The sequence below is a fragment of the Neofelis nebulosa genome, chromosome 3, assembly GCF_028018385.1.
Source record: "Neofelis nebulosa isolate mNeoNeb1 chromosome 3, mNeoNeb1.pri, whole genome shotgun sequence".
NCBI classification, from domain to species: domain Eukaryota; kingdom Metazoa; phylum Chordata; class Mammalia; order Carnivora; family Felidae; genus Neofelis; species Neofelis nebulosa.
This window is the reverse complement of record NC_080784.1, coordinates 96,929,681-96,948,469: the sequence shown is the minus strand read 5'-3', so window position 1 is coordinate 96,948,469 and position 18,789 is coordinate 96,929,681.

The window sequence follows — 18,789 nt, the reverse complement described above, 5'->3', positions numbered from 1 at the left end:
CCTGACAGTTTGTCTCAAACTGTATTAAAAAGTATAGTATCTAGTATGTAAGCATATGTATTAGTATAATGTTGAATAAAATGATAATAGTGGATAATTTGCCTTGTACTTGCTTTCTTATTATTTACTTATTGTTCTAATCTATTTCTACCAGCTCTATTGAAGTATAATTGACACAATTGTATATATTTAAAGTGTACAATGTGATGATTTGATATATGTGCACATTGTGAAATGATTAATCTTCACACTTACTTTAAAAAGAAATATATCTAATGTTTATTTAGATTGATTTTTGCTGGAATGACTGTTAATTGAGTATTCTTTTTATTTCATTTCTAAGTGTATTTAAAAATTATAAACAGGTTTGAAATTTATCAAGTCAACTTTTGTGTCTATTAAAATTACAGTTATGTTTTTCTCTTAATGTGTAAATGTGGTATCTTACATTCATAACTTTTCTAACATTAAACTTTCTCCCCATTTTTGGAAAAAAATGAATTTGGTATTAATGTATTTTTTTTTTTTTTTTAAATTTTTTTTTTTTTCAACGTTTTTTATTTATTTTTGGGACAGAGAGAGACAGAGCATGAACGGGGGAGGGGCAGAGAGAGAGGGAGACACAGAATCGGAAACAGGCTCCAGGCTCCGAGCCATCAGCCCAGAGCCTGACGCGGGGCTCGAACTCACGGACCGCGAGATCGTGACCTGGCTGAAGTCGGACGCTTAACCGACTGCGCCACCCAGGCGCCCCTAATGTATTATTTTTTAAGTACTATGGTATTCAGTTTTCCAATACTCGATTTCATTTTTCTTCTTTATTCATTTGTGAGGTTGGACTAAAATTTTTCTCTGTCCTTGTCTGGTTTTGGTATTAGGGTTATGTTAACCTTACAAATGAGTTATCTAAGTGATAACTCTTTTTCTGTTCTCTGAAAGAGTTCATAGCATTTTAGAATAACTTGTTCCTTGAAAATTTAGTAAAATTCATTGGTTAAACAGTTTGGGTCTGGCAGTTTCTTTGTATGAAAAAATTTAACTTAAAAAACTTTTTTTTTAATGTTTATTCATTTTCGAGAGACAGTGAGAGACCGTGAGCAGGGGAGTGGCAGAGAGAGAGGGAGACAGAATCCAAAGCAGATTAATCCAAAAAAATCTAACTTCTGAATCTATTTCTTGATAATTATAGAAATAGTAAGGCTTTTTCTTTCTGGAATAAAGTAATTTTATGGAAGTTTTCAATTTATTGACATAAGTTTTTTATTTTCTTGTTTCCTTTTTCATTTCTGCCTGGGATAAATCTTCCTTTTCATTTCTAATATTGTTTACTTGCAGTTTTAAAAACTTTTATCAATTATGTAACTAAAGTTTGTGTATTTTAGTAGTCTTTTCAAATGATTAACCTTAAACTTTCTATGTTGAAATAAACTTACATTAAAAAAAAACTAGTAATAATAGCAGAACATTTGCTTTATTTTTTATCACTCCCCATTCCCATAACACACACATATACACAGATACACACAATTTATTTTTTCTGAACCATTTGAAGAAAGGTTGCATATATCATGCCTATTTAATTCTTAATGTATTAGTATGCCTTTTCTAGGAACAAGATATTCTGTTCCATGACCATAGTACAATTATCCAATTCAGGAGATTTGATATAATGTTTAATCTGTAGTCCATATTCCATCTGTAGAACTTTAAAATTGGAGTATTCTATTATTGGACTATTATTGAACTATTATTTTTTATTCAATAATTTATATTTTGTTTTTTAAAAAAATAGTCATTGTTGATTGTTCATTTTTAAAAATAGCTCTATTGGGGCATGATTTACATATTATAAAATTCACCCAATGTGAACATGCAGTTGATGATTTTGAGGAAATTATATTGTTGTGCAATATTCATCACAATCCATTTGTAGAACATTGCCATCAGCTCAACAAGTTCCTTCATGTCCATCTGGAGCAGGGCCCCACTTCCACATCTACCTCCAGGCAACCATGGTCCTACTTTGTCTTGATGGTTTTGCTTTTCCTAGAAATTTCTTAAAAGTGGAATCATACAATGTGTAGTCTTTTGTATCTGGCCTCTTTAAAGTAGCAACATGCTTTTGAGGTTCATCTATCTTGTTGCATGCATCAGTCGTTTGTTCCCTTTTATTGCTGAGTAAAAGCCCATTGTTTGGATATGCCATATTTTTTTAATACAGTCATCAGTTGATGAATATTTGGAGCTTTTCCCAGTTTTGGGTTATTATTAATAATGGTCCTATGATTATTCATGTACAAACCTTTGTGTAGGTATATGTTTTCATTTCTCTTTGGTAGATAGCTAGGTGTGGAACTCCTAGGGTAAGTGGTAAGTTTATGTTTAGCTTTTTAAGAAACTGCCAAACATTTTTCCAAAAAGTTGTATTATTTTACCTTCTCATTGGGAATGTATAAAGATTTCAGTTCTCCCATATCCTTGCCAACATTTGGTATTGTGAGTCTGTTAACTTTAGCTATTCTAGTGGATGTGCAGTGGGATCCCATTATGGTTTAAATTTGCATTTCTCTAATGACTAATTATGTTGACCATCTTTTCATGTTCTTAGTCATCGTTCATATACTTTCATTTCTATTCACATTGTGAAATGTTCATTTAAATCTCTCCCCCCATTTTAAGAAAGTGGGCTGTACACCTTTTATCACTGAGTACTATGAATTCCTCTTATATTCTAGATATAAATTTACTTAATCAGATATATTATTTGCACATATTTTCTCAGGATCTGTAACAAATTTATTCTTTTTCTTAGCAATTTCTTTTGATTTTGATGAAGCCTAATTTATCAATTTTTTTCTTCTCTAGATAATGCCTTTTATATCATATCTAAGAAATATTCATCTAATCCAAGGAAAAAAAATTCTTTTAGAAAATTCTAGAAATTTTATAATTATAGCTCTTATGTGTAAGTATATAATCTGTTTTGAGTTAATATTTATGTGTAGTATGAGGTAAACATTAATTTTTTAATATGCAACAAATTATCCCAGTAACATTTGTTAAATACACTATCTTCTTCACCATTTGGTATCTTTGTTGAAAATCAATTAACCACAAATATGAGAATTATTTTTGGATTCTCTTTTTTGTTCCACTAATCCGTATGGCTGTATTTTTGCCAATACCACACTGTTTTAATAACCTAGCTCATTTTCCATTTCATGTCTTGCGTCTTTAAATACTAATTTATATTTTTAAATAATTTATATTAATTATCAGAGATTCCAATATCCAAAGTCCTTGTTTGTCCAAGGAAATATTTGTTGTGGTTTCTGCTGATTCTAATTCATATGTTTGTTTCCTTGTGGGTTTAGTGGTATTTGTGAGCTCAGATTTGGCTGAACCTCATCTGTGAGAATTCTGAGGGCCTTAGTTGGGAATTCCTTCATCCACAGAAGATTTGTATTTGTTTCTGGCAGAGCCAGAGCTATGATATCAACCTGCGACCAGGGTTAGGACCAGGGTGGGGCAAGACAAGTATCTAGGGTACAGAATTTAAGGAGGCACTTACTCTTCAGAATCATGCAAGTATGCCATCTTAAATTTGTATCGTAGGTGCCTCTCTTGCCTTATCCTAGTCCTGGCTCTGCCAGAGACTGCTTTAATCCATTCTGAAGTTCTTCATTTACTCTGGGTGTCAGGTTCACCTTTCTTCTCATGACAATGACCCCAAGGCTCAGTCTCCTGAGACTTCTCTAATAATCCCTTTGCAGGTTTTTGACTCAATGCAAGAGTGTCAAGTTTAGTTCCTCTCTCAAGTAAGGGGCTCCAAAGCTCAGTTTCTTGACGTCAGTGGCATACAAAAATTTATATTCTTGGGAAACTTGGCTTTTGGATTGTTTATGGCTCATCATTTCCATTTAGGTCAATGTTCTTTTTCATTTGTTGTTTATTTTAGATTCTTCTTATTTTATCATATACCATCAATGCACTGAAAAATGTTATTTGCCCAGGATTTAATTTTGCCCAGGATTATGTAGCCTATAGTATGTTTGAGATAATGATACCCAATTTCTTTAAAGACCATTATTTTTATGTTTCATTTACCTAGAAAATATACCTTAACATTTTAAAAAGCATTTTTAAAGAATGATTAGTAAATGAAAAATGTAAACAAGAGGCTGAGTAATAAATGTTTGCCAAATGATTGGTTTGACCTTAAATAATAGAATAATTTTTATTTTGACTCATTCATCAGTCCTCAAAATAGTGCTGTTAAATGCTTGGTGATTTTTTCCCTTGGCCTTGATTAAGCCCCTGCTAAGCAGGTGAGCCTAACCATGTTTTGAGAATTCTGATTTGTTTTCTGAAGGTGTTTTGCTTACAAGCAAGGTTTCTTGTTATGGTATATGTTCTGAAGGTTAAGAAAAATAAATGTGAAGCTTTATAAGGTATAACAGAGAAGGTAGAAATTGAACAACTTCATAATAAACCTATGGTGAATACTCTATTAAATGTTCTACTTCAGTGATAATAGGAATGAGAAAGCAGTTGATTTAATTAAGAAACAAAAGTATTTGTTGGAATATCTAAACTTTTGTTGGAGACTAACAGGAGGAGGAAACTTAAAATCATCTTTTGTCATTTAAAAAGCAAAAGCAGAATCAATTGGCCTGAGTTCCAGTTCCATCTAATAATAACATGGCCTCTCTCTGGTCCCCTGTATCCTGCCCTATGAACATAAATAGGCATTGGACCAGAAGGTCTCTAAGGTGACCAGCTGGGGATAGTGTGTACAGCCTGTTCACGGGTATCATGAAGCAGTATTCATAGCTGGAGACAGGCCTGTTTAGAATCAAAGTTCTGTCACTACTAGTTCAGTGAGCTTGGGTTAGTTACCTGGTGTGAACCCCCTTACCTCCAACGTAAGAAAATGGAGAGAATAACAGTGTTACCTCAGTAGATTGAGTGAATTGAATTAATATTGCATGAAAAGTGCTTAGCAAAGTGGTTGATACTGAGTAGATGCTGAATAAATGGAGTCAGTATTGTTGCTGTTCTTCTCTGCCTGGTTCAAGGAGTTTATGCCAAGTCAGCTATAGGCATGGATCTTCATGCCCCTATAATACAAGATACATATAGTGCTATGTATCTTAGAAGTGGATGAGAGAAATGAGACATTTTATATAAGTTTTTTTTCCAGTAGCTGAATTTTGAATGTTTCATTAATGATGTTATGTTGCAACCACCATATCGAGGAATAATTTCTGTAGTTTAATTCTGGCAGCATTATCTGGCATTAAAATTAAGCTGATCACATTGTCATAATTCAGAAGGAAAACAAACATTTGGTCAGTGTTGTTTCCTTATGTAGGCATAGCTAGATGATGGCTTTTTAAAAAAATTTTTTTTAGTGTTTATTTTTGAGGAACAGAGAGACAGAGTGAACAGGGGAAGGGCAGAGATAGAGTGAAACACAGAATCTGAAGCAGGCTCCAGATGTTGAGCTGTCACCACAGGGCCCCACATGGGTCTCTAACCAACGAGCCACAAGATCATGACCTGAGCCAAAGTTGGATGCTTAACCGAGTGAGCCACCCAGAAGATGGCTTTAAATGATTGAGATAACTAACTCTATTTGAATCATCTTCCTCATCTTGTTATTTAAGTGAAAAGTTACAACGTGTCTCATTATACTCTGCCCGGTTTGTTGAAGGCCTGTGACCAGTACGGTGTGAATGCTGGCCCTCTGTTTATTTCCCAGCACCACTCAGTGGCTAGCATTGAGTGATTGGTTTAGCGTGGTTACTTATGTTCATTTCAGGTCTGCATGAAGCTTAATACAAACATTTCAGAAAAATGTTATGACAGAATACTGATTTTGATATCTCAGAGACTTGGATTGAGAGTGGTTTTTCCATAAAGGGATAGACAAATGCAAAAATAGACTTATATGAATTTAATACATACATTAAAAAAAGATTTATAGCATATATATATTCATAAGTATGTATCATATATGTTATATATTATAATAAATATATATTATATGTAGTTATATATTTATGTATAGTTAACCTATCCATAGTGCATGAAGCTGTTTTTGGAACAGTTCGAAACTATCAAGAGACTCTTGTGATTGTCAGGTAATTGACTTCACTTGTGGGCCAGGCCAAATTGCATTAATTGAGTCGATCACAAATAATAGTCTCAAGCACCACTACATCATGTGAATAATTACCTCAGGTACGCAATACTATAATTAAGACTCTAGTTCTAAATCATACTTATTCAATTTGTTCTTGCTTGCCAAGCGAGGCATCTCAAGTGGCTTAAACTTAGCAGCTAACACTGTAGGGTTGTTACTGTGGAGTTGAGAAGTGGAAACCTCCTGTTGTCCTGTAGAATGATTACAGAATATAGTCTTAAAATATAGGCAGATAAGGCACTGTAGTGAGGTGCAGAATGATGCATCAACAGGGGCAAAACGGTTTCATTTGAGAAGTCTCTGAAACCAATTCCTAAAAAGTACCACAGACTTCCATTTTCACCACAAATTCTAATAGCTTTTAAAACACCTAGTGGCTTTTAGATGTTTTCACGTATAGACTCCAGTGTTTTTTCTCACTGATAAAAGAGTAGAACCTGCAGAGAGGTATGTTCCCTGATCTTTAGGGTTGGAGTTCCTTTGTCCTGTCTCTGTTTGTCTCCATAGGTCGCACTCTCACCTCCACTAGCATATGGTGGATTGGACAGTGCCCTGGATCCCAGTCAGAGGAGCTGGAGTTATTCCTGGGCTCCCCTACTGACCAGCTAAGTGATGTGGTAAGCAATTTAATCCTTTTCAGTCTTGCTTCCTTATTTGGAAGAGGAGATTATTAGGATTATTTTTTTAATGAGATAATTGGTACTAGTATGAATATAGTATAAGATAATGAAGTTGACATGTCCTGTACAAATAATATTTTTAAAATACTACTATAATTTTATCTCTTCATCTAATTAATCTACTTCCCTACTGTCTACCAGGCCATTCCTCTTCTTGATTTTGGCCCTTCCACCCCAACCTTGTTTCTGTGCTGCCATCTCAGGATTCACTTCTTATTCTTAGTTGTTCTCTTCAACCTGACTGATCGTACATACTCTGGCCACGTGTTCACTGACTGGCTGTTGGTTTCTTAGTTTGGAAGGGTAGTTTTGTTACTTACATATGGCTTTGTATGTCCTTATTTAGCTCTGGCCTTGTGAGGCCAGAGTTGTAACATCCTCCCAAATGGAGACTATGGCCTGATCCTCTAAGGTGATAACCTTGGGTGTCCCTTAATGACATTATCTACTTGCTTGGCCTTCTGAGAAAAATCAGTCTTTCTGAGGGCTTTCCTTCTTAATGGACCACCTGTACCAGAATCACCTGGGGACTAACAAAGATGCATATCTCTGTGTCCTACCCAGACTCACTGTGTCAGATTCTTGCAGGCTATTAGTTTTTCATAAATGCTCTTTGTTAGGTTGAGAAAGTTTTCAATTCTTAGTAGTTTATTAAGGATTTTTATTGTGAGTGGGTATTATATTTTGTTGGGTTAAATTTGCAAATATTTTGTTAAGGATATTTGCATCCATTTTAATGGTGGATATTGGGCTGTAGTTTTCCTTTGTTATCATGAATTTGGCAGAATAATAATGGCCTAAAAAATGAATGAATCTTTCTCCTTGTCTGTTTGCTGAATGATTTTGTATTGTTATTATTTGAATTGGTATTATTTCTTCCTGAAATGTTTGGTAAAATTCATCAGTGAAGTCACTTGGGCCTGATGCTTTCTTTAAAGGAGGAATTTTTAGGTGGGAATGCAAAGTGGTGCAGCCACTGCGGAAACAGTATGAAGGTTTCTCAAAAAGTTAAAAATAGAACTATCCTACAATCCAGCAATTCCACTACTGGGTATTGGCCCAAAGAATATGAACGCACTAATTCAAAAGGATACATGCACTCCTTTGTTTATGACAGCATTATTTACGATAACCAAATGATGGAAGCAGCCCAAATTTCTATCAAAAGATGAATGGATAAAGAAGATGTGGTATATGGGTGCCTGAGTGGCTCAGTCAGTTAAGTGTCCAACTTTGGCTCAGGTCATGATCTGGTGGTTCACGAGTTCGAGCCCTGTGTCAGGCTCTGTGCTGACAGTTCAGATCCTGGAGCCTGTTTCAGATTCTATGTCTCCTTCTCTCTGTACCCCTCCCCTGCTCATGCTCTGTCTCTCTCTCAAAAAGAAACATTAAAAAATTTTTTTAAAGGATTATCTTTAAAAAAAAGATGTGTGTGTGCATACACACACACACACACACACACACACACACCCCTATATATATAATGGAATATTTCTCAACCGTCAAAAATAATGAAATCTTGCTATTTATTATGAGCAACATGGATGGAGCTAGAGAATATAATGTTTAGTGAAATAAGTCAGTCAGAGAAAGACAAATACCATATGATTTCACTAGTGTGGAATTTAATAAACAAAACAAATAAAAAAATTAAAAAAGAGATAAATTTAAAAACAGACTCTTAACTACAGAGAATAAACTGATGGTTACCAGAGAGGCGGTGGATGGTGGAATGGGTGAAATAGGTGATGGGGGTTAAGGAGGACACTTGTGATGAGCACTGGGTATTGTGTGGAAGTGTTGAATAACTATATTGTACACCTGAAACTAATATAACACTGTATGTTAACAACACTGGAATTAAAATTGAAAAAAAGAAAAAAAACATCTCTCCTTCTATTCTGAATGACAGCCTTGTTGGATAAAGGATTCTTGGCTGCATACTTTTCCTATTCAGCACCTTGAATATTTTCTGCCGCTCACTTTTGGCATGCTAAGTTTCAGTGGACAGGTCTGCTACTACACTTATGTGTCTGTCCTTTTAGGTTAAGACCCATTGTCCCTGGCTGCTTTCAGAATTCTCTCTTTATCTTTGTATTTTGCCAGTTCCACTAGGATATGTCATGGTGTTGACCTGTTTTTGTTGATTTTTGACAAAGCAGGAAAGAGTATCCAATGGAAAAAAAGACAGTCTCTTTAGCATATGGTGCTGGGAGAACTGGACAGTAATACACAGAAGAATGAAACTGGACCACTTTCTTACACCATAAACAAAAATAAACTGAAAATGGATGAAAGACCTAAATGTGAGACCGGAAGCCATCAACACCCTAGAGTAGGGCAACAACAGGCAGCAACCTCTTTGACCTCAGCTGCAGTAATTTCTCGCTTGACACATCTCTGAAGGAAAGGGAAATAAAAGCAAAAATGAACTACTGGGACCTCATCAAGATAAAAAGCTTCTGTACAGCAGAGGAAAGAGTCAACAAAACTAAAAGGCAACTGATGGAATGGGAGAAGATATTTGCAAATGATATGTTGGATAAAGGGTTAGTATCCCAAATCTATAAATATCTTCTCAAACTCAACACCCAAAAGCAAATAATACAGTGAAGAAATGGGCAGAAGACATGAATAGACACTTTTCCAAATAAGACACCCAGATGGCCAACAGACACATGAAAAGATGCTCAACATTGCTCATCATCAGGGAAATACAAATCAAAACCACATTGAGATACCGTCTCACACCGGTCAAAATGGCTAAAGTTAACAACTCAGGAAACAACAGATGTTGGCAAGGACATGGATAAACAGGAACACCCTTGCAGGGTTGGTGGGAATGCAAACTGGTGCAGCTGCTCTGGAAAATAGCGTGGAGGTTCCTCAAAAAATTAAAAATAGAACTACCCTGTAACCCAGCAATAGCACTACTAGGAATTTATCCAAAGGATACATGAGTTCTGATTCATAGGGGCACATGTACCCCCATGTTTATAGCAGTGCTATCAACAATAGCCAAATTATGGAAAAAGCCCAAATGTTCATCAACTGATGAATAGATAAAGAAGATGTGATTTATATATACAATGGAAAACTACTTGGTGATGAGAAAGAATAAAATCTTTCCAATTGCAACAATGTGGATGGAACTGGAGGGTATTATGCTAAGTGAAATAAGTCAGTCAGAGAAAGACAGATATCATATGTTTTCACTCATATGTGGAATCTGAGAAACTTAGAAGACCATGGGGGAAGGGAAGGGGAAAAATAGTTTCAAACAGAGAGGGAGGCAAACCATAACAGACTCAAATACAGAGAACAAACTGAAGGTTGATGGTTGGGGGGGGGCAGAAATGGGTGATGGGCATTGAGGAAGGCACTTGTTGGGATGAGCACTAGGTGTTGTATGTAAGTGATGAATCATGGGAATCTACTCACGAAGCCAAGAGCACACTATATGCTGTATGTTAGCTAGGTTGACAATAAATTATATATATTTTTTTTTTTAATTTTTTTTTCAACGTTTTTTATTTATTTTTGGGACAGAGAGAGACAGAGCATGAACGGAGGAGGGGCAGAGAGAGAGGGAGACACAGAATCTGAAACAGGCTCCAGGATCTGAGCTGTCAGCACTGAGCCTGACGCGGGGCTCGAACTCACGGACCGCGAGATCGTGACCTGGCTGAAGTCGGACGCTTAACCGACTGCGCCACCCAGGCGCCCCCAATATATTTTTTAAAAAATGTAAAAAAAAAAAAGAGTTGGAGGCTTAACGACTGAGCCACCGAGGCACCTCTGAAATTGCTATGTTTAATATTTTTCCCATGTTAGTACTTGATTTCTATGGAATGGAAATCCTGCCTTGGTATGTCACCATTATTAGAGATAGATCTCTACTCCTTTCCTTAGAAACATTCTTTTTTCTTTGCTGCTATGACCCTGAATGTCTTGCTACCTTTCTGTCTAAGCTTGAAGTTTCCTTTAAATATTAGAATTCATGGCATTCAGAATAAACCACTTTTTAAAAAATGTGTAATTTCTTTCCCTTCTTCACACATTCCTCTTAGGTAATCTTATTGATTTCCACAGCTGTAATTGCCACCACATGCTACTGCTGAGATTTATATCTCCAGTGACTTTTCTTTTGAGCTCCAGACCCTTATACTTATCAGCTTTATTCTTTATCTTCACTTAGCTCTTTTATTTGCACCTCAAAAACTAGTATAGAATGCAATATTTTCTCTCTAGCCTTAATCTTCCTCCAGGATTCCTTATCTTACTAATACTGCTATCATCCACCATTGTTCTTTGCATGTCCTTAGTATATCCATTCCTCTCTCTATACTTCCATAAATAATCAGTCTCCAAGTATTGCCAATTTCATTGCCTAAATATTTCTTGAATATGACCATATCTTTTCACTTCCATTGTCATTGTACGAATCTAAACCATCATCCTTTCCATGAACTACTTAAGAGCATTTTTAATTTTCTCTCCAGATATCTGGGATCATCTTTTAAAGATATAAATCTTATTATTTCATATGTGAAAACATTTGTATGTCTTTCTTATGCCTTACAGATAAAAAGGAAAATATTCAGCATGATCTATATGACGTTACATAATCTGGTCCTTCCCAGCCATTTCAAACTCATGTCACACCCTCTGTGTCACTTTCTGCCATTCAGTCTCTAAGGATCTTTAAGTTCCTCAAATATACACCTTCCCTGAGAAGACGTTGTTAGATGCTTTCAAGTATACCATAACTCTTTATGCCTTTTATCACATTTATTTTGTAGCTGTTTAATGTTTTCCCTGCTTATCTGTAGGCTCCATACCCAAAAACCCTGTGTCTTTTTTGTTCATTACTGTATCAATATTATCTAATGGAATGCAAATATAAATTCAGCTCTCAAAAATGTGTTTATTGAAAAAATACAAAGGAATACAATTTTGTATTTATTGGGCATATTCCATTTATGTATATTTTCTGATTCACTGTATGGTCACCAAGATTAGAGAATGACAGAATTTTACAATCTGGCTAGTCCAAAGATTATAAATATAAAATAGGGTCAGCTGTTACCGGCGTGTCTTTCCTTTAAACCTTCTGCTTGCAGACAGTTCTCTACTTGGCTAGGCTCCTCACTCTTTCCTCATCTCTTTCTGATATTTTATGACTCTTAGCAGAGGTTGAACAGGAAATTATTGGAATAGTGGAAATAACCCCCACTGCTAGGTGTTTCTTTCTTTTTTTTTTTTCCTCCCCAGGTATTTCTTAACAATTTTCCTTAAAGACTTTGTTCTGTTTAGTTACAATGTCATTTTTGTTCTGTTTAAAATGGAAATCTCTTCTTTTAAGGCACCGTATATGTTTATCTACTAAATAGTTAACACATGCAGGCTCTGACACCAGTAAATTCCACTTACTTGCTATATGGCCTTTAGCAAGTTTCTGAACCTTTCTACAGTATTCTCACCTGTAAGAAGTATGAATGATAGCACCTACCACATGGACTATAAAGTGATAAGAATGTTTGACACTTATTAAATACTTAATAAATATTAACTTATATCTAGTTTCTCTTGCTATATATTACACTTTTCCTCTCAAATTATGGGGCCCATTTGCCACTTAATTGTACACAATCAGAAATCTTGGGGGAGAGACATCTATATCTTGCTCCATCAGATTGTACATTCCTCAAAAATGGGGACCATGTGCTATCACAGTGCAATATATTTAAACAATTCAGTAAATATTTGTTGATGGGATGTCCTAATTCTGGAGTGCCTGGGTTGTTCAGTTGGTTAAGCGTCTGCTTCTTGATCTCAGCTCAGGTCTTGATCTTAGGGTCATGAGTTCAAGACTCATGTTAGGCTCCATTCTGGGCCTGGAGCCTATATATATATATATATATATATATATATATATATATATTCTATATACATATACATATATATATATATATATTTTCTATATATATATATTCTATATATATATTCTATATCTATAGAATAGAATATAGAATAGAATAGAATATAGAATATATATATATAGAATATATATATATTCTCCACTTTCCATTCAAACTATCAATTTAATTTTAGTTTAATTTAGTGTATTTATTTTATCCCATTAGAAACCCCCAAATTAGTTTACATTAGACTAATATCAGAAGTCATATATTTTTAATTAGCACTGATTAAGGCAGTTAGTTACCATTAATAAACAAGGAAAACATGGAATAAGCTGACTCTTTAAAATCTTTAAAATCTTCTGGCTGCGGGGCCTTGGTGAAAGTCCACTTATTAAAATGTTTAAAATATCAAGGGCCATGAGGCTGCCTTGGTATCAAAGCAAGGCCAAACAAAACAAAAAGAAACATGGAAAAAAGATATGCGAGCTTCAAATAGAGTAACCAGCTGCTGTGGATACCTTTCAATCAGTCGGAGTTATGAACCAATCGCACAGTGTAAAGTTGAATAGAGGTGAACAAAATTAGGTCAATTGATGGAACTATTTTAACAGGCTAGTCAGAGCACAAAAAGAAGAAGAACAACAACTTAACTTGGTATACTGGCATCTGCTGGATAGGAAGCTGAAGTCCAGTGTGCTTTTGTTATTAAGGTGATTCACATTTGATGAATTTGAAGGAAATATTCTGTCTTTCTCTAATTGGTTGGTGTTATAGATAGACCTACTTTACTTTTATTGCCACTTTTCACTTCTGTCATCAGCTGGAAGCACTCACAGCTGAGGCTGGAAGGAGGAATAATAAAGAGGTTTTGCTTGGTTCTCTGTGGTCTTCGCATCCTTAGTTCTCCATGGGAGAGCAGTGCTGATTGAGAAAGAAAGGGACTTAAGGAGTCAAAGACAGGGACACTGGCATCTGTCAGAATCACATCTCTTAGGCTGCTTTAATCAGGGTCAAGGGCTCATGGGAGAGGAGAACAATTCCCTACCTTCTGTTTTCTTTTGTATGATATTTATCATGTTTTCTTTCTGAAAGAAAAAGAAATCCCCCTTTCCCATGTAATTCAAACCTGAAAAGTTACTTTTATTTTTCAATTTTTCTTAAACTGCTTATTTCCGTGATTTACATGAATTGCACGCGCGTGCGTGCACGCATGTGTGTGTTTTAAATTCTACATCCCTCTCCCCATGGCCATTCAATTTTCTCTCCCACTCTATTTAAGTATATTCCCAGAGAATGTGATAAGGCTGGTCAAAAAGTAGATACTTGTAATCGCTAACTTCAAGTAAATCATGGAAGATTAACTTTATCTTTCTATAAAAGATAGAATAGTGTGTGAAATGGGCAATTTGAATATTTTCAGGAAAGAGGATTCTTGCCTTACTTGATTGCTTTAAACCAATTGGAGAGATAAAAAACATTGAACACTTGCTCCCCCCAGCTCTTCTCCTACCAGGCATTCTCTCCTTTATAGAACTCACATTGACAACATAATGAACGCACAGCACAGCTGTCAAAGGAAATGTTTGAGCACTTGTGAAATTACAGGCTGCTGCAGAAATGACTTAAGCATGCCATTACCTCTTGCTGCATTTAGAACAAATAAGCCACCTGCCCTTTAGGTATTATCTGATCTGTTTGAATAGACTGCTATATAGACCCACATAGAAGACTCCAAACATTCTCTCCTACAATTCTGCTCAAAGAACTGCAGCTTCAGCATCTCAGGCTTCCTTTTCTCAGTGCTTTCCTCTTCAAGCCAGCTTTCGCATACATTATATAAACAGTCACACCGTGTTAAAGGAAGCCTCATTCTTGTGATGGCAGTTACTTAGCCCTGGACTGCTGTAAATGCAAGCTACGCTGGTCTGACTTAAAGTCTGTGTACCCTCTTGCCTCTACAGCAAATTGCTTGATCATGAATCCACATCATAACTAAAATCCCTTTCTTTTCAGACATGGATTGAGTTTCAGAAATGTTTTGTGATTGCATCATCAATCTAAAACGGATGAATTAACTAAGATATCATGACTGGATTACCATAGCTATTATCTCCTCAGCAAGGAAGAAGCTTTTAGGTTTGTGCCCTTAGAAGCACCACTCTTGCGTTTCTATGCTCTTGGCCAACACCCTGGCTCAGGGATACTTAGTGGCTCCTGCACCAGTCAGGGCCCTGGCGAGACACCAATGGCTTCCTGAAAGTAAGTGAGTGTGAGAAGTATATGAAGGAAAGTTTGATAAAACATTTATTTGCTAAGGTATGGGCACAGTACAGGAAAACCATCAGGGATAATATGGTACTTCAGGGCTCCTGGGTGGCTGCTGTTATCACCTAGGACTGAAGGGATAAGGAGAGAGAGCAGCTCCCTGGTCTTAGGGTATGGGGGGGTGGTCATGGAGCAGACTGGCTGACAGGAGCTGTGACCTTATGTTAGGACAGGTCACAGCCTGCCCTAGGTAACCTCATAGTGGAGGGAGGTTGAGGAAGTATACACTTCAAGCTCACTCTCCTGCTTCCCCCAGACCTCCTGTGGGTCTTCATCATTGGCTAAACGAATAGAAATCCAGACATAAAGGGAGATGGTGATTTAGTCAGTGTCTTAGGTGAGAGAGCAGATGGATAATCTTGGAAAGTGGCCTTGAGGACAAATGGACATTATCTAGCTCACTTCTGAGGAGAATAAATATCTAATGGTTCAAATGATTTTTAATGATTTGTTTCTTAGTAACCTCCTCCAATTCCCATTTATGCTTTAAGTGGCAGTCAATGCATTGTTCTTAAAGTATAGCTTTTTCTATTGCATCCTTACTGAAAGACCTGTGATAATCACTCCATAGGACATAAAGTCCAAATTCTTTTTCATGGAATTCAAGGCCATACACATATTCTTTCCAACCCACTTTTGAGCCATTGCTAGTCACCTCTCTATTACCCCAATTTATTTCTTTAACCTGGTAATGTCCTAAATTTCCCCCCTACCCCATTCACTCTTTTCCCCTAATCTAGATTTCTTTTAACTCTTGATAACTTCTTCCTTTTTCTTTAAGACAAATCACGAACATCACATTTCCATGAAGCTGCCTTCTGCCATCCTAGTCAGAAATCATCCTTCTCTCTATTATGCTGTGATGGCATTTTGCTTGTCTGTTTTCCTTATAACGTTTAATACATTCTGTCTTATGATTAATTGTGGATATGTCTGCACATGTCTCTTGGTAGACTGTAAACTATATTGGGTTGAGATATGCCAAGAGTGAACAGAGATAGGTGGTGTTCATGGGTGAATCCAGGTTATGTCTGAGTCCATACATAAAAAGAAGGGCTAGAAGTACAATGTTCATCTGATAAATGAATGAAGATATGAATACAGGAGAAAAAAAGCCAAGAGGGAATCAGCTCTTGGAACACTTCCGGAAGCAGTGAGTGTTAGGATGGGGATAATGTAAATGATTACAATTCCCTATGAACAGAGCTGTGATGGTGAGAACTGCACTTGGGGTTCTGGTCATCTGGAACATCATCCCTCTGGCTGGCTGCGATGAAGAGTTGGGTCAGTCCAGGAACATGAGTATTTTGAAGGCAGGGATGATGTTTCATTCATTTTTGTTATTATCGTTCTCTCCTCCCCCTATGTCCCCTTAACATAGTGTCTGGAGCTTAGCAGGTGCACTAAATATGTTTGTTGAATTGACTGGAAGTCAGCAGATTTTATTTATATAAAAATATTGTATGGAATGTGAAAAGATGTGTGTACATAATGATCTGTTAAGAACAGTTAAAAGATATCCTGCTGTAAATATTTTTCAAAAGTGCATCTTTTGTATTTTCAGTGTAGGCTGTTGTACCCACCTCAGGTGAACTTGCCTTCAATAATGTCTGCATAATTGGGATACATTGGGTACCTGATGTCTGTATCCATCAAGTGCTTATGTGGGGACTGAGTAATGGAGGACGAGGAGGAGATAAGGAAGTGAATTTGAACTGTGGTCCTGAACATGTTGATGATGTAGGAAACATTTGCCCATTTCTCAGATGTCTTCACTTATGGCGCGTTGGAGTGGTGTGAGAGAATAAAAATTGTCTAATTCTGTGCCTTCTGAATCAGAATTGCTTGGGCTGGGTCCTGATGAAAATGTCAGTTTCTGAGCCCCAAGCTATATTCCTGAATCAGAATTTAAGATGATTTCTGTGAACACTAAAGCTTATGAATCTTTGCCCTGGATCACTGAGGGCACATTAAAATCACTTGAAGAGACTTAAAAAATATTGATACCCTAGTCTTCTCTCTCTCCCTTCTAGCAAGTCTAATTTTAAGTGTCTGGAGTAGAATTTCTAGCGTCAGCAAACCTCAAGCTTGTCTTCAGTAATAGCACTTCTTATATGGGCCTTTGAAGCCTACCACATTGACTGATAGGTTGGAAACAGCTCATCCTAAACTCATGGGGACATAAAAGACAGACTAACTCATATGCTAAGGAGAGCAAAGAGAGTGGTAGGAAACCATCAAAGCCTAGATGGTAAGGGTGAAGGCTCTGGAGTCTGAAGCCTGGGTCCCAATCACGGCTTTGGCACTTGTGAGCTCTGTGCTGGCAGGCATCTTTCTGTGTGCCTTCTGAGGATCATAATAATACATCCCTCAGAGTGTTGTTCTAAGAATTCAAATAAGTTAATATAAGTAACTTAATATAAATAAAGTATTCAAACAGAGTCTGTTTGCAATATTATGACTTATAAAGAATATATATTTGGTCATTCAGAGGACCAAAATATATTTTTCATATATATTTGGTCCTTGCTCACAGTTCCTGGTTCATGGCAACCAAAACCCTTGGAATTTCTGAAGGGTTGAGAGTGATAAATATTGTCTTGTTATGTGAATGAGGCTACTTTTTTTTTTAAATTTTTTTAAATGTTTTTATTTATTTTTTTGAGACAGAGAGAGACAGAGTGCGAGTGGGGGAGGGGCAGAGAGAGGGGGAGACACAGAATCTGAAACAGGCTCCAGGCTCTGAGCTGTCAGCACAGACGCGCGGGGCTCGACGCGGGGCTCGACGCGGGGCTCGACGCGGGGCTCGACGCGGGGCTCGACGCGGGGCTCGAACTCACAGACCGTGAGATCATGACCTGAGCTGACGTCGGACACTCAACCAACTGAGCCACTCAGGCGCCCCATGAGGCGACTTTTGAAAGCACCTGAGGTTGGCGTCTGGTTGCCAAGAGAACAAGCCAAGTGATTAGAGGGCTGGAACTTTCAGTCCTACTCTTCAACCTTTTGGGGAGGGGAGAGAGACTGGAGATTGAATCAATCACCAATAGCCAATGATTTGATCAATCATGCCTGTGTAAGGAAGCCTCCATAAAAACCCAAAAGGACTGAGTTCTGAGAGCTTCTGGGTGGGTGAACATATGGAGATTTGGGGAGAATGACTCACTCTGAGAGAGAACATGGAAGGTCTGGGTTCTTCCCGCTTACTTTGTCCTATATAGCTCTTCCATCTGGCTGTTGACGAATTATATATATCCTTTTGTATTAAACCAGTGATCTAGTGGATAAAATGTCTCTCTGAGTTCTTGAGCCACTCTACGCAACTAATTGAACTTGAGGAAAAGATCCTGGGAACCTCTGATTTGTGACCAGTCAGAAGTATAGGTAACAACCTGGGCTTGCAACTGGCATCTGGTGTGTGTATGTGCAGTCTTATAGGACTGAACCCTTTACCTGTGGAATCTGATGCTGTCTCTGGATAGAAAGTGTCAGAATTGAGTTAGGTTCTGACACACTGAGATTTGCTTGTTGGTTCCACCATGTCGGAAATTGGGTGCTCAGAATACCAATTTCTTGTCATACCGTAAGACTGAATAAATGTTAGCCATTGTTATTATTATCAGTAATTACAGGAAAGAATTATGTTTTCCAA